The 17,703-nt window shown below is 37.4% G+C and overlaps 1 long non-coding RNA gene and 3 other non-coding genes across 4 annotated transcripts; all 4 read right to left on the minus strand.

Moving 5' to 3' along the window:
- Positions 1–7,160: 7,160 nt before the first annotated feature.
- Positions 7,161–7,356, minus strand: LOC141654535 (U2 spliceosomal RNA). The gene has a single exon (XR_012548092.1). It is a non-coding gene; the product is annotated as a U2 spliceosomal RNA (small nuclear RNA).
- Positions 7,357–9,403: 2,047 nt separating this feature from the next.
- LOC141653395 (uncharacterized) lies at positions 9,404–10,064 on the minus strand. The gene is made up of 2 exons (XR_012547392.1): positions 9,988–10,064; positions 9,404–9,870 (listed from the first exon to the last, which is right to left on the minus strand). It is a non-coding gene; the product is annotated as an uncharacterized LOC141653395 (long non-coding RNA).
- On the minus strand, positions 9,419–9,636 carry LOC141654122 (small nucleolar RNA U3). The gene has a single exon (XR_012547693.1). It is a non-coding gene; the product is annotated as a small nucleolar RNA U3 (small nucleolar RNA).
- Positions 10,065–12,352: 2,288 nt separating the features above from the next.
- LOC141654139 (U5 spliceosomal RNA) lies at positions 12,353–12,470 on the minus strand. The gene has a single exon (XR_012547706.1). It is a non-coding gene; the product is annotated as a U5 spliceosomal RNA (small nuclear RNA).
- Between the last annotated feature and the right edge of the window lie 5,233 nt (positions 12,471–17,703).

A 17,703-nucleotide genomic window follows, 5' to 3' on the forward strand; every position in this document is an offset into this window, starting at 1 on the left:
CGCAAGTGACTCCACCACAATCACACATACCACAGCATCGCAACTGTCACAACACCACAACCGTCACACCACAACCACATCACCACCGTCACCACAACACCAACACTCCGATGATCAGCAGACAACAATCAGACACAATACAACAAATATCTCAAATCAATTACACAAGAACTGAGTAGGGAAACCCTACCTTAGCAATCAACAACAGACGGAAACCGAACAATCAGAAAGACTCTTCTATGAAGTCTTCTCCTATACAATAACCACATAACACAATTACACGTTGCACAATCTCCCCCATATTTCCCAAATTCCATACACACAGTAACCCCAAAAGAATATAAATAACATGGGAAATAAACTTACCAACGGTAGAATGAGAGATTACACGCATGGACCACGATGAATGCACACACAAAGAGATTATGGAATGATTTGGGGAGTGATTAGAGTGTGATGAGGGAAATCGTAAAGTGATTAGGGTAGAAATGACGTTTTAGAAACTGACTTTGAATATAAAATAACCCTAAACACTCCCGTCTCAAACCGCTGAATTACTACTCGCCAGACTGCATACTCGGTCGAGTAAAGTGTATACTCGGCCGAGTATCCTCTACTCGGTCGAGTATTCAATATACTCGGCCAAGTATTCCTCGGCAGAACCAAAACAGACTACACCATCAGCACTACTCGGCCGAGTAGGCTCTACTCGGTCGAGTACTTAGCCTAAGAAAACCGTAGTATTACAGTCTTCCCCCCTTAAAAAGAACTTCGTCCCCGAAGTTCCAACCCAACCTATAAAACAAGGATACCTAGCACTAACTCCACCAACCAAGCTTACTTCTACACACGACTTACGATATCGTCTCAACTACAACATAACCTCTCGACACTAACTCCATAATACCATCGAATAACCATAAAATAAGTGTTGCCATCTCTGTCTCACTACTATAACTCTCACTATCACCTCAATACCAAGACAATCTACCAAACAAGATCGACCGTCAAAATGGAATGTTACATTCTACCATCCTTAAAACGAACTTCGTCCTCGAAGTTTACTCACTCACATAAACATCCTCACACAATCCGTTATTCACACTCCTAAATATCATACTACTACGAGCACTGCCATTACCTGTAATAAAGTCGACCATTACACCAATCCATCCTTATTCTACACCAACACTCCAACTTCCAATTGTAACCTGTATGACCCTCAAACTCTCTTGTCGCATCCTATTCCTCTTAAGATAAATGTTACGTCCTCGTAACTCACTAATACCATGTCCTTTGCTATACCTCCCATAATCCTTATTACTACCGCATGACAACGATAACCCACTATAACCTCGACACCTACAACCATTCCTATATCCAAGACTCTCTTTCTTTAACAGTTCTCGTGCCTCAATTATTCGGTACTCCCATAACATATATCATAAAATCCTCAGTATTACTATTACTCCATCTCTTCCCCATTACCGCAAAACGACATACTTCTATATACTTATACACTCTTCTCCACGATCTTAGCTCACAATCCACAAAATATTACACATACTCACATTAGCTTCTCAAGTTCATCTCTTTTATTACCACAAAACTCACCCTTGACTTGACATGATACTAAGTCCCAAAACTCCGTACTCACTGTCCCAAGAAAAGGTGCTAAACCACATGTAGTTCCAGTTCAATGCCACACATGCTCCACAATTTCCTCGCCGCAACTATGTCCACCAATGCCTCATCTAAAACAAGATCAAAAGTATTCTAACAACCTCTCACAACTGTGTCCCATTGACGGAATGCTATTAAACCATGACCACAACGGAAACATACTCAACTTTCTTCCATATCCCACTCTACCCTCAATCTGAAGTCGAAACTGAGAAGAAACATTAACACATAAAACAACACTCGATATGCCAACAACGACACTAACAGCAAGCAACAGCAAACAAACAACAATCTGTGACAATATGAAAATACTCGTATCACAACACGAATTACCTTGCACAGTGCACAAAACCACATCGATAGCCATCACAACTTTTACAATCTCATAACACTGACTCAGCAATACTTCTTTGACCACAAGACTTTCTTAAAACTGTTCTACCAGATCACGACGCAGCATATTAGACGGGATCACCAATACCAACCTTATGAATATTATCCATACCATGACTCTTGAGGTCGGAACCTCACACCATTACTTACAGATATCATACATACACATATAAGTATAACATATGACGCGGAACACACATATAACGACTCGTAACTATCACGCCACACCATTACTCGTGAGGCCAGGACCTCACACAAAGTTTTACACACCTCATGGACCCATAGTCGAATCTAACTAGCCAATCCTGATCACGTAAGTTACCACTTGACAATGAATATCTCTTATTCGGACTTAACTCAGGTGCCCTTCATAACATATCTTCTCTTACACACAATTATCACCCCTCCGGCAAATGTAGACATAACATTAGTGCTCAACTTCCAGCGAGCACATCATATATCTACATCTTATACTCCCTCACAACCAAACATACTAATCACCTCCACAAAATCAACCTCATTAGAACAACTAACTTCCCTAAAGTAACATCATCCTCAACCACTAGTGACAATACTATGACGCCAACATCTTTCATGTGACCGCTCTCTCACTATCACTTCTTTATACCATAGTTTATCTCCTCTTTTAGTTATCATCCCATATAACGAGCATTCGATCCATCGACAAAATTTTCCTCAACATTATTCCCAATTCTATCCTCTATCGTATCGTCACCTAACTCTCCACCAAAATCTCAGATCGCGCAAGCACTTTACAAGATTCTTATTCCCTTAATACCTCGAAACTCACGGCTAACATGTCGTCCTACTCTCCTATATAACCATTAACTCACACCCTCTAGTGAGGCTATCGTACATTTCCATAATTTCCTACCTTCATGCTCCTTACTCCGGTCAACGTTCTCTCAACTTACTTCCGTCCCTCTTTCCCCCTTTTTACTCAATAATACCAATTAATAATTCATCTCCTTTCTCTTTCTACCTAACTCTTTAGTAATCCGATTACCTTCTTGTTACTCCACAACTCAAATTCCATTAATTCATATCAATATCTTATCACTCTTTCTTATCATTGATCCTCTCCCTTCATATTATTCACTCGCACTTGTCACCATCATGTCCCCATAACTAACAATTACCCTTTAATTAGTTATATCTCCCTTTAGTATCCCTAGAAAACCAACCATTCACCTCATACCGTTAATTGCCCAAAGAATTATACACTAGACTCGCCTCTTGATAATTCAAATTCCCAAACTCATTCATTTTCTACAAATTCACGTCGCGATATAACTCCATCTAAGTGCACTTAATACCCCTCTACTTCATCCCTCTAAAGCAACCCTTCATTACATATATTCTTAAGCAACACAATCCTAACCGTCTCCCTCCATAAATCCTTACACATCCCAATTTGCCACTATTCGCATCCCTCATCTCGACCTTTCATCCTCACATTTCTTTACACTTACATCATCCTTACCCTTATACACTTACTTTTATATTACCCAACACACGACTATATCACTCATCATATCTCACAAAACATGCTCTTTGCCTTGATTATCTCATCACTCTTCTCTTTCCTTTTTCCCACTATCTCGAACAACCACATTAACACATGTCTTCCTTATCCAACACATGTCCCTCGAAAGCCAGCATTCTCCATGTCATAACATCCGGTAACTTACGTATCAAGGCCGGCACATATATAAAAGAACGCTTTAAGACCCAAAACATACATGTGTACATACCCTACGACTCAAAACAAAGGTAAGAACATAACCACCGACTCAAAACGACCGCCCACTGAGATACTCGGTCGAGTACATAGCATACTAGGTCGAGTACAGGATACTCGGTCGAGTAACTATATTACTCGGCCGAGTTTTCGACTCCAGAAGCGAACGTAATTATCACAGAGGATTACTCGGTCGAGTATTGGGAATACTCGGCCGAATAGCCCTTACTCGGTCGAGTATTACTTTACTCGGTCGAGTACCAACACAATTCTCAGCATCGTCCAGTTTTCGTAAAACAGTCATATCTCACTCGTTACTTGGTCGTTTTGGGCGTGTGACCTGTCGTTAGAATCGTAAGAAGACAAGATATCACCTCAACTTGGAATCACAGCAATATCACTCCTAGAACTCGACTTATGACAGTTTTAAGACAACCCTTCCGTAATCGGTCTTTATACAAATCAAGTTTTCTAAGTCAAAACAACTTGAACATGCATAAGGCAACAATAACAACTCAATACCTCTAAAAACCAGTACATAGTTGAACTTTTATCATACTCACATTAAAATTAAACACGACATTCACATATATAGACGCATGACCTTAATCACATGCTTCTACCAACAAACCAAACATTAACATCATCATAATCATATACACATGTACCACTACCCTTTTTAAAGCCACATATTAAACACGTAACATGCTCAACATATTTCATGCTCAAAGTTTAACATCAACAATCCTCAATACATCTTTCAACCACTATCACATTCCACTTCTTTCATCATTCCATCCAATCATGCACAAGATTCAAACTATAGGTATCAAACACACATGACTCAAACATACAACAGTTCCCCCTCATGTGACCGGCTTGAGATCGTAAGGGCCTTAATGCGACTTCGGGACGTCTCCCAAGTCTTTGCGGTAGCTCCAAACAACTCTCCCCGGGTTCATTTTATTTAGACTCCCTAAGTTCATTAGATTCATTTGTTTTAGGTGCCGGAATCTTCGGCTCTGATACCACTTTGTAACACCCCCTCATACCAAGGTACCTTACCACGACTACCCCAGCTTGAAAGGCAGTTGCCCGAGGTTAGTATATATCAAAAGCAACAGTCCAAACACATTTATTAATGTACGGTAATTATAAAAGTTACATAGTCTCCAAAAATCCAATAAACGAATTATCCAAATGGTAACAACTACCAAAAGGAATAACTAAGACTCCTGGTGGTGACATCTAATCCAGCGTGGTGACTCTCCCATGACTGCCCCAAGCTCAATAAGTGTATCACCTGTCACAATCTGCTCACCATCCCCGAATGGATCACCGCAGGTTTTACAAAACAACAACGGGGTCAGTTACTGCATAACCAAAGTAAGACAACAAGTGCATCAAGTAACCAGCTGATCATCCTCCATCCCCAGTCTCCCGATCTCACACAAGAATCGACTACACACCGAAGTGTGTAGCTCTGGCAGATTACCCATCGCAACAGGTAATCCTCGCCGCCAGTGGGTGACCGCAGCCCATTCCCACCTAGTCCAGCTCATCAACGAGCGACTAACAATCCTTGTCCCTTAATGTGCACATCCCCTCCCGTGACGAGTTCCACGGAGGGCGAACTAGGGTGTGAAGCCACTCCCGCAAGTGACTCCACCACAATCACACATACCACAGCATCGCAGCTGTCACAACACCACAACCGTCACAACACAACCACATCACCACCGTCACCACAACACCAACACTTCGATGATCAGCAGACAACAATCAGACACAATACAACAAATATCTCAAATCAATTACACAAGAACTGAGTAGGGAAACCCTACCTTAGCAATCAACAGCAGACGGAAACCGAACAATCAGAAAGGCTCTTCTATGAAGTCTTCTCCTATACAATAACCACATAACACAATTACACGTTGCACAATCTCCCCCATATTTCCCAAATTCCATACACATAGTAACCCCAAAAGAATATAAATAATATGGGAAATAAACTTACCAACGGTAGAATGAGAGACTACACGCAAGGACCACGATGAATGCACACACAAAGAGATTATGGAATGATTTGGGGAGTGATTAGAGTGTGATGAGGGAAATCGTAAAGTGATTAGGGTAGAAATGACGTTTTAGAAACTGACTTTGAATATAAAATAACCCTAAACACTCCCGTCTCAAACCGCTGAATTACTACTCGCCAGACCGCATACTCGGTCGAGTAAAGTGTATACTCGGCCGAGTATCCTCTACTCGGTCGAGTATTCAATATACTCGGCCGAGTATTCCTCGGCAGAACCAAAACAGACTACACCATTAGCACTACTCGGCCGAGTAGGCTCTACTCGATCGAGTACTTAGCCTAAGAAAATAGTAGTATTACTATCTCCATCTTCAATACTGAATTAGGAATCAAAACCCGAGTCCAATTCACCAACAGCCACCGCACCACCACGACAAGTCTCCTCTGATCCTCCCCGTCAACAACAACCACCCGAGAGCAACAACACCATTCTCCTACATGGCTACATGAACTATATATTATTAAAACAGAACTACACAGCAAAATATTTCCTGATATTGTTTCGCGTATAGAGTCACTATTTCCCCTTGTTAACTCTGTAGTTTGTAGTAACTCTGTGTTAACCCAAGTCAGTTACGTTAGAGAAGGGCTTTAAATTTATTAATGAGGAATTTACTTTCATTTTTACAAGGACTTGATGCACACACCAACACCATATCAATGTTTGAGGATCTTAATGACTTGTAGAGATATGAAGCTCTTAAACTCCTTTCTAACCTATTAACAATGACTACTTGGACGGTCACCACCAACACTTGCTAATTTAGCCGAATAAGAGCAAGATAATTAAATCTTTAAGATAAGAAATTGAATGTGTGTGCAATATAATGCACCCAATGCTATGTAATGGCTGAAAGTTTTATCCACTAGTTCAGAGATGAAATTGGAGCTTATTTACAAAGGCGGCAGCCTCCAAGACTGATTCTTAATGGTTGCAAACTTGCAATACACCTTCAACGATGCTATTTTTATTGATTTGTTAAGTGTGGAGTAGCAGTTCATATGCAAACTCCTATGTCAGCAGAGTGTCAAGAGATGACTTGATGTTATTTGAATTGATTTGTTGAGCATAGAGTAGCAGTAATACGGATTTATCCAATGCCATCAGTAATCTCGTGACAAGCACTCCGTTTCCAACTGCCACTTTATCCCTCCCTCGATCGACCCTTTAGCTACCACGCCTCCCAAAAAATAGATAGTCTAAAGCTTAAAACTGAATTGGAGAGGTGCGCCAGGCCCAAGCAATAGTGCAACGCATGGGCGACACGTGAAGGCCCAGGCAGCAAGCTACCTTGATGGACCTCACCTCTTAAAAAATAAATTTAATATCATGTGAGCCAATGGCCCACATATCAGATATTAAACTGATAAGAACAGATACAACACTTGATCTTAGCCAAAAGGCCAAGAAAGGTATGATAATTTCAATAGCCCATTGCCTATTTTATAGTATGACAAGTCCTTTCCTTTGAACTATTTGCTCGATGTGGGACAAAACTAATTTTGTATAACTCCTCTGTTTATCATTGCAGCCTATCACTCTATTGTATAATGCTCCCTACATGGCTACATGAATATTGAATCCTAATCTCACCTAAAGCTATAGCATGGTCTCAAATTTTATTAATGCAAAATCTAAAGATTTAGTTTACTTGTCACAGGGGTGAAGGGGACTTGATGCCTACACCAAAACCTTTTATTAAACCAGAACTACATTGTCACCAACATCCGACGGCATACCCGCAAACTTAGATTTGTAAACAAGAATGTCAATAATGCTCAAAATAGCCATGTTTTGTAATTTTCAATTGATCACCGCCCGTCAAAACGCCAAGAAGCAACATTGGAAGCCAAAACAAAAGTACACTAAATTAGCTCAGACAATCCGCAACCGCTATATTTTTACCAAATGCGCAGTGAGTGAATCCCAACTATATGTGATAACGTACAAATCATGTTTACCGAGTCAACCACCCTTTTATAAGAGTGACAAACTCGAAATTTAGGAAATATTGTCCCAACTCTTGAATAATCACATTAAACACAAGGAGAACGAAGGAAACAAGCAAAAGAAATAATCAATCTAAACCCCCCACAAAGTCAATTTTGTACCAATGTAGTGTTTAGACATATTCAAATTTCCATATAGTGAAATATGCCAATTTCAGGAGCAAATTTTGTGCTTAAGGTCTAGCCAAGTTATCTGTGGGAACGTATTGGTGGGATTACGCAAGTCTATGATAAACATATTGATAATATACCCAATATATTTACAGCGTAGTGACGTTCTTGCATACGAGTCGGATAACTCGTATCTTGAACAAGTACACCGATAAAAAAAAGGGGGAAGTGCGTCAGACAACCATGAGACCATCCCAAGCCATGTTCTATAATTTTGTAAACAAGAATGTCAATAATGCTCAAAATAGCCATGTTCTATAATTTTCAATAGTTCGCCGCCTGTCAGAACGCCAAGAAGCAACGCCCGAAGCCAAACAAAAGTACACTAAATTAGCTCCACATGTCCGTACCAAAAAAACAAAGTAGATTTTCTAGATACTAGACAATCCGCAACCACTATGTTATCCCAGATATATGTGATAACGTGCAAATCGTGTTTACCGAGTCAACCACCCTTTTATAAGAGTGACAAACTCAAAATTTAGGAGACATTGTCCCAACTCTTGAATTATTACGGTAAACACAAGGAGAACGAAGGAAACAAGCAAAAGAAATTATCAATTTAAACCCCCACAAAGTCAATTTTTGTAACAATGTAGTGTTTAGACAGATTCAAATTTCCATATAGTGAAATATGCTAATTTTGCAATCAGGATCCGAGGATAGGATCCTCGAATCCTCTTCAGTAACTGCAGTACTTTTCTAACACACAAAGAAAGGGTAAGTTGGTAATTTCAGCACCTTTTGATTCCCCCCCTTCCTTTGTTAAAAAGTACTAGACTTGTCGAGTTAACTGGAGAGAAGCTTTCCTCCTAATTTTGTGCTTAAGGTCTAGCCAAGTTATTTGTGGGAACGTATTGGTGGGACTACGTACTCATAAGGGATTACTTAACACTTAATAAGACAATTTACCAGATGGATTTCCATGATATTTACTTGTATGATTTGCATTACTTATGTCTTTTAGTTGTTTTCTAACTTGCAATATGTTGAGATATTGTGTTGTGCTGATGACAAGTATTTCAGATGTTATTTTCTTTAGGCAGTTGTGCTATTAATGTGTATGTTTTTCAAGTTTTGAACTATGATTATCAAGTTCAGAAGAATTTTAATGAGATATAAAGCCTAACATAGGCTAATCCCCACAAACCCATCTCATCCTCATGCTTGTCCGGGACCAAAAATTCTCAAATTTTGATCCAAACCCGCATTAATCACCTTTAGATCTGATTCATGTGTATTCATGACTACATAGCTCTTAACCCTTTGCAAGTCTACACCGGTTAAAAAAAGGGGGAAGTGCGTCAGACAACCATGCGACCATCCCAAGCCCACGAGTGGACTGAGGAACGATCCTCTACAGCAAACCACTGGTCCGAAGATCAATGGCAGCCGTTAATCACGCTCTGATCGCATGACTATGGGTTCATCAACCACACTTTGTTTCCTGCCTCTATAGATCTTAAGGATACAGAGGTACGAGCCTATAGAACAGATCCTGTTCAAGTAAGGTCGTGTCAAGTATCCTTTGCTGGGCTTCTATAAACATCAGTTTTCTCGAGTACTTCGCCGGTATGGGTTTTATTCATCATTAGACTACATAAAAATCAAAGTAAAGTAATAACAATATGAGCTTATGTACCTGATTAGAGCGAGGAAATTCGCCTTATATATGCTTTGATATCGAAACGCCATTGTTTGATTGTTCTGCAAAGCACTTCATATGGTGTTCCAGATGATCTATCTAGAACTAAGCAATAATCAAAGAGTGAGTGATTATCACGATTAACTGGGTTTAATTAGAAAATAAAATGGAGGATAAAAGTGAAAGCTAAGCTAAAAAAGGATGAATGAGGAGAGAGATTACCTTGGTCTTGCGGAAATTTCCGACTTGTGGTACAAATTCTAGAAGAGCTATGAGTCTATCACTATATCAGTTTGCTAAGAAAGTTAATACGGACACTCCTCTTAATTAGTCGTCCGTGTTTGACATAGTTTGCCCGGTAGCAAAGACATTCCTCCTAATCAGTAGTCCGTATTGAACACCGTGTCGAACACCGATACTTATCGGACACACGCCTAAACATGTCGGACACCTATAAAGCCGTGTCTAATAAAGTAATTTTCTTTATTTATTTGGACACGTCTCAATTCAAACATGTGTCCATAGTATTTGAACACATTTTAGACACACTTTCAAACGAAATCAAGTTGAATTTAGGCTGAATAGTGCGTTGTTTCATGGTGAGGAAATGAGTTAAATTGAGGGTGATTACCGTTCTCTACACGAGGAATGATATGTCAAAAGAGATTGGTTCGAATATGGGTTTGGGCAAGAAATGAGAATAAGTTATAGTCAAGGTCAAACTTTACTTTCACTTATTTAAACTTAATATCAAATACACGTATAAAAATAAAATCGTACGTTATTTATAACTATAAAAATATATTTTATTAGATTTAAATAACGTGTCCTTGTCCTGAATTTTAGGGGGAAGTCGTGTCACTGTCACGTGTTCGTATCGTGTCTGTATTTGTGTCCGTTTTGGTGCTACTTAGTGAAGGACTAGCAAAAAGTTGAGGTTTTAAGCAAGTCATGCTTGGTATGGAATCATTTTAGATACCGTGGCTATAACTTATAATGTCACACGAATAACATTTTAGAAACCTGAATTGAGCAAATCCGGCACGTACTTTGATTGACCCAATGTTTACCCTATCCAAAACCACTTGACCCGTAATTGACCCAATCTGAAACGATCCGAAAAGACCCAAAATTACAAGTTTTAAGTCTTATTACTACTATATATACATCAAAATAAAGGGTTCATTGGTTTACAACACATGAGCCATCATATGAGCCGGTCTATGGCTAATTGGAAATTAAATGAACACCATTACATATAGACATGAAGATATATAGGCATTTTTCGCAAATTCATAGTCGGTTGATGTTGATAAGGAATTCTACAACTTACTACGATTTGCATTTCATGGAGACTTCTATTATGTCATTTAAATATTACTCTTAAATGTTTCTGGGAGTTAAAGACAAATATTACTCATCAATTGGAATAGCAGAACTAGAATCTTCATCATCTTCATCAGCACTAGACGTAGAGACATTAGTTTCAACTATATATAGCTGCTGAATTCACTGAGCTGTCACTAGAAGTGATAGTAACATCTGCATTTCTTGTTGTATAACTTGGAGTAAGTCGTCCTTGAGCTAATAAGGCTTCACGGACTACTTTTTCTTTGGCGGATTTGGCTCTTTCCAACACGTCCTCCTACTCATATAAACAATATGGGGTAAATATAACTGCGAAAAATTTTCATCTGAGCTGGAGGGGTAGGGATAAAGTCAGTGTAATTTGGGAAATCTTTAGACTGGAGAACTGAGCCTGGTCATTTATGCCCCGTCCAAAAAGTCGACCACCCAGACAGGACCTGTATGAGCTTCCACCTGACGGGAAACCCTCCAGCATAGTTCTTTTTCATTGTAGATACACTAGATGAATCTGGCAAGTTAAAGATTCTCAAATTACCTGGGTATACCGAGGTCAGATGCATTACAAATCTTTTGGGCAAAGACAAAATGGAGCAAGTTAAAGCACCAATTCTCTGATAAGTCTAGGCCAGTTTAGCACATTTCTTTTATCAGATATCGCAAGGAAGAAATCGATGCATGTCGCTTACAAGGCATCAAGAAAGTCAAAGCTACGGTCTATTAGTCGAACATCTAACTTATTTCCCTAATTTAAAGACTTTGTACTCCCAAATTAACTTTTCTGATATTAATAAAAACTCATTTTGTTTCCTTGGTTTGTATTTCAGTTATTGCAATGCAAAATTTGTCGTTACAAATTTGGTGAACTCTACGTGAGGGAAACAAATTTATAACGACAAATTTCATACTGCAATAACTGAAATACAAAACAGGGAAACAAAATGAGTTTTTATTAATATCAGAAAAAGTGAATTTGGGTACTGTTTACGAATTTTCAGACGATTTGAAACTATTAGTAGTTCGAAGTGAACTTGGGTATTGTTTACGAATTTTTAATTAAGTCGGTACTGTTTATAGAATAGGGTCCGTACTCCCTATATACCTAAAATGACTCTAAAGATTTGGTTAGATTAGTAATTAATTTTGTAATAGTTAGTTTGGAAAATAGTGTTTATTTATTCACCCGAATAATGGCTAGAAAATCTCAAACTTGAATTAATGGAAGCTTCACACGAAAGTTTTCCTCCAAAAATTTATGTATGCCACTAAAATGCAGCGAGCACACGGTATTCTTTAGTAAAAGGCGAAAGAATAGTTCGCTTTGTGCTCATTGCGTGACTGCATGTGTTTTACTATCGAAACAATAAGTCTTTATACTGACATTTGGAGCTAAAAATCGTATTCTTAGTAATGTGGGACATTTGTTTCGTCCTGTTTCCATCTTGTGAAGTAGTAGAGGCTTAGAGCAACTCCAATGGTCTAGTTTTTGGACCTGCTTGCAATTTACAGAAATTACCTAGCTACAACATAATATAGATACCCAGTATCTGCACCTTCCAAAAACCACCCGATGGTGATCGGACTATAACGTGTTTTTGATATGCGTGCGTGGATTGGCTATACATGAGACGGTTTAATCCACTACTCGGATATGAAAAATGATTTCATAAATGGTTTTCTAACTTCAATTGCATTAAAATAACACTATTTAGAGTTAAAACCGTCTTCGGGCCCAAAACCGACTCAGAAACCCGCAACTCGAGTCAACCCGAGTCAACCCAAATCTCGAATGTCGAAAATAATGCCATGAGTGTCTTTATCATGTCATTTACATTAAAATGACCCTAATTAGAGTCAAAACCGACACCGAGCCAAAAACCGACTCCAAATTCAAATCCCGACTCACACGGGTCAAACCCGAGTGCAGCACACAAAACACCTACCTCAAGTAACACCCAAAATAATCTTATTAGATGCCCATATTGTTGGATCTTGTGTCCTCCACAGTTAGTGTGATAACATATATAAATCTCTTATAGGCTCACAAGGGTATACTTAGTATTTTATCAGTTGATTAACGATTACTTAATAACGGTTGGCTTGCTAGAAGTTTGACGTTATTATCATACTGATGGCGGTGATCAACTGGTCCCTAAAAGTCACACCTAAAGGATGTGTTTGAGAGATGTGATTGTATGAAAATATAATCACATTAATGCCTTATATGACTAAAAGGTTAGTCCATGTATTTGACTAAAAGGTTAGTCAATGTGATGATGAGACGATTATTTAATACAATTAAATAATATTAGCTGAGACGAATTAACTGTTAATTCGTAAATTGAATATAAACTGTTATATTTAATTAATGTATATAATGTTAGCTTAAACGAATTAAGATGTTAATTCGTAATTAAACATAAACGGTTATATTTAATAAGCAAATTATAAATATGCGATATTTATAGTTAATGTATATATTATACAATATTGTCATAATAAATGTTGTATTTGGTATTGATAAATCGACTGCAAACTGTTATAAGTGGACTTATTAATACATGTCGATATATATGACAATTGATAAATAATACACATAATATACAATTAGACAACAACCAAAAATAAGAAGATTATATCCTTATTTGTTTTGGTTGTTGGGGTCACTCGGTCAAAACCGAATAAGAGGAAGAAAAATCTTCCCTTCTTTTTCTCTTTTACACGGTTTTAAAGGTAGAAAGAGGGAGATTATTTTCTCTAATTATTCTTGACCTAATTCACTCATCACACAAAACAAAAACCCTAAAAATTAATCAAGAAATTAGGGATCTCATTCTAGCAAATTGAGGGGCATTTCTCATAGCATCTTGGGTGCAACGATTAGGAGAATATCGATTTCGACATTGTTCTTAGGCCAAAATTGCTAGGACCAAAGGTTGATTCTTAATCTCTTCTATTTTGTTTATGCAATTTCATTTATGACTCGTATTTTCATTATTATAATTTCGTTATAATACGAAATTTAGAGGAAGTATACCGATATTTCCCACAAGTGGTATCAGAGCATAGGCCACGAAATTATTTTGTATGATTTTCATAAATGAATTTAAACAAAAATTTGATGAATTTTTTTTTTCTTTTCGGCCGAACATAAAAAAATTTCTGCCGAGTTGTTTTTTTTTTTTTTCGGTTTTGATGTTTTTTTGTTTCCATTTGATTTATTCATATTGTTGTTTTAATTAGTTAAGATGATAATATGATAAATTTGTAGATGTTTTGATTTAATGAGAATTAAATTAAAATGTAAATGGAAATTGTTTCATTGTTGATAATTTGTTTTTGCTATATAGTTTTGGCATAGAAGTTAATTTAATCATGTTCAAATCAATTGTGATGAATCATATATACGGATAATCGATTTTGTCATAATTTGGATTTTCATTTTAAGAGGTTAAATTGAATCATGAAGTTTGAATCTATGTTTAAATTAAAAGATGATGTTTATGTCGATCATGTTATATTATCAACATTAAACTTATTGTCCACATAAATTTTTTTTTTCGAGAAAAGTAAGAATAAAACGGCTGAAATGCCGTGAGTTCTGAAAAAAAAAAAAAAACCTGTTTGTTTTGTTTTTAGGGCATAATGCCGCAAGAAAAAAAGGGGAAATCTGTGTTGTTGTTTTTAGATTTGCCGAAATATAAAAAAAAGGCTTTTTTTTTTTAAATTTTTGGCAAAGGCCGAGTATGAAAGAATTTTTTTTTTTTTCGTTTTTATGGTCAATGCCGGGGGCATTTATTAAAAAAACAAAAAAACTGTTTTTTTGTTTATTGTTAAATGCCGAGAGTAATTGAAATAAAAAAAAAATTGTTTTATTTTGGCCAATTATAATTATACATTATTTCAATAATGTATAATTGTTTGTTGTGAAAAAGTTCACAATTCTAAGATACCTAATTATTTTAAAGAGGTTTAAAATAATATTGGATTAATTCATATTACAAGATTAATATGTATTAAGATTGGAATTATTGTGAGTAATTGAGGAATTGTCACATAATTTGATCATTTAAATAGGTGGTTTGGATAAATTACTCTACATAATTAAGGAATTATGTCTTGAATATTAATTTATTGTTGATGCATTTTTATTTAGTTGAATGTTTTGTTGAATGGTTTATTTACGTATTTTTGCAATCGGTTGTAATTTGTAATACCTAGTGTGGCCTTAGTTAATTATGTTTTCGTAATGATGGAAACATAATTTTTATGTAATTTTGAGATCTCGTATCTCCTTTTGGTTTTCTTTAAGTATTATGGTTTTGAAATTAGAATGTAAATAGGTTCATTTTGTAATTTTTAATTGTAATTTTGAGAAGACTAAAGTTGGAGATTGGATTGCTCACTCCCGCTACATGGACCAAGATGGAACATCAAGACAATCTTCTCGGGTCCTTGGAAGGATTCCAAAGTTGTATTTATGTTCATTTTGGTAGATAGGCCACACTAGGACTTTATTTTGTTTTACGTTTTTCCATTCTTATTGCTTTTCTTCACATGATAGTTAGTGCATCATATTCCGCCTAAACCAAACCACCTACTACTTATATACATGAAAATTGACTCATATAGATTGAATGTTAATTATCATGGACATAAAGAAGTCACTCAATTTTAAGCCATCACCTTAGTTTATTCATTCTCGCATGTTAGATATTAGTTCACTTAAAATGAATTAAAATAAAGTTGATGGGATCTTCCTCTAAAACTGAAATTGAGACTAGTCTTGATAGGCCAAACAACTATGAATCCCTTCTTCGTCGGTAGGCATATAGGACCTTACTCTCCATATGACCCCTTCTACGTTGGGTAAGTAGTTTGTGTTGACTTAGTTTACCTCAACATTATAATCCGAAGAGTTTCTCGTGATTATCTTTGGACTATAGATAGAATTTCAGAAATTTATCAACCAAGAATTCTAACAGTAGATTTAGCCAAGAGGTTGGCTTATCAATTTACAGATAATTGAGTCTTGGGATCATTTATATAATTCTTGAGGAAGGTCACTTGTATAAATGTTTGAGTCTTCGCGTTATAACTGTATTGCATTAGACTTAAATCAAAACGATGAGTATGCTTATTATATTTTTCTTCTTTTCGCAGTGTAGAATACGTTTTATTTTGATAATACTGCTTACAACAAATGGCTGGAAATAACGAAATCCCTATGCCAAGTGCCACACTTTGACGCGAGTCCTGGCTCAAAGCTTTCATGGACCACATGAATCAGTTTAAACGACTGAAGAATGACGGGTCCAACTTTGCGGACTGGGACGCATCATTACGGAATGCTGCCATTGCTGACGGTAAGCTCAAGTACTTAACTGAGCCAATACCGCTACCCCAGGCCCCAATGCAGGAGTTAACGAGTCACTTGCTTATAGTGACTTCGTCATGGAAGCGGGTGCGATAAAGAACGTACTCATTTTTGCAATGGAAACCAATTTGCAAAGACGCTTCATTGCCCAAGGTGCAAACAAGATTTTCACCACGCTCACTAATGAGTTCTCAAAAGCACTGAGAATCGTTACTTATGAGCATACCTGTCGCTTCTTTGATGCGAAACTCCAGAAGGGCCAACCGGTTAGCCCACACATTCTTAACATGATTGAGAATGTCGAGAAACTGGAGGCACTTGATTGCAAAATCAGTGAGAGCATAGTCATTGACCGTATGCTTCATTCACTTCATGATGGTTTTGCCCTATTCAGGGCAAATTACTATATGAATGACATGAAGAAAAGTCCTCATGAGTGCACTCACTTCTCACTGACCGAGAAGGATATGAAATTGAGTGGGAGCATGAAGCAAGATGTTCTCATGATTTCCAGCAAGAATAAGGGTAAGGGCAAAGCTCCGGCGACCTAAGCGTAGGAAAGCCAAAGTTTAAGAAGTCGAGAAACGGTAAGAGTGGGCCTGGTGAGACTAGTGGCTCACAAGGCAGGACAAAGAGCAAGGGCGGTGACATTGAGTGCCACCATTGCCACAAGACTGGGCATTGGAGGAGGAACTGTCCCGTGTACCGTGAGGACATAAAAGCAGCCGCGTCACTCCTGTTGGTATGTCATCTTATATTCATATGATTAAGATTAACCATGCAAGTTTCGGAACTTGGGTACTTGATATTGGTTGTGGTTCTCATCTGTGTAATCATTTGCGGGGCCTAAAAAACATCACACCTCTCGCAAAGGGTGATGTGGACTTGCGAGTCGGGAATGGAGCTAGAGTTGTTGCGGTCTCAAAGGGAACATACGTAATCCAACTCCCGAGTGGTTTTGAGTTATATTTATATAACTGTTACTATGTACCCAGTTTATCTAAGAACATTATTTCTGTTTCCGTACTTGATAAAGATGGTTTTTCATTTTCAATAAAGGATAATAGCTGTATTTTCTCTTTTAATGAAATGGTTTATGGCAAAGCGGTTTCCATGAATGAAATTTACATCTTAGATCAAACCACGGATATATTACATGTGAATAATAAGAAATTAAAGGTTGGTGACAAAGATCA

This window comes from Silene latifolia, chromosome 4, assembly GCF_048544455.1.
Source record: "Silene latifolia isolate original U9 population chromosome 4, ASM4854445v1, whole genome shotgun sequence".
NCBI lineage: Eukaryota > Viridiplantae > Streptophyta > Magnoliopsida > Caryophyllales > Caryophyllaceae > Silene > Silene latifolia.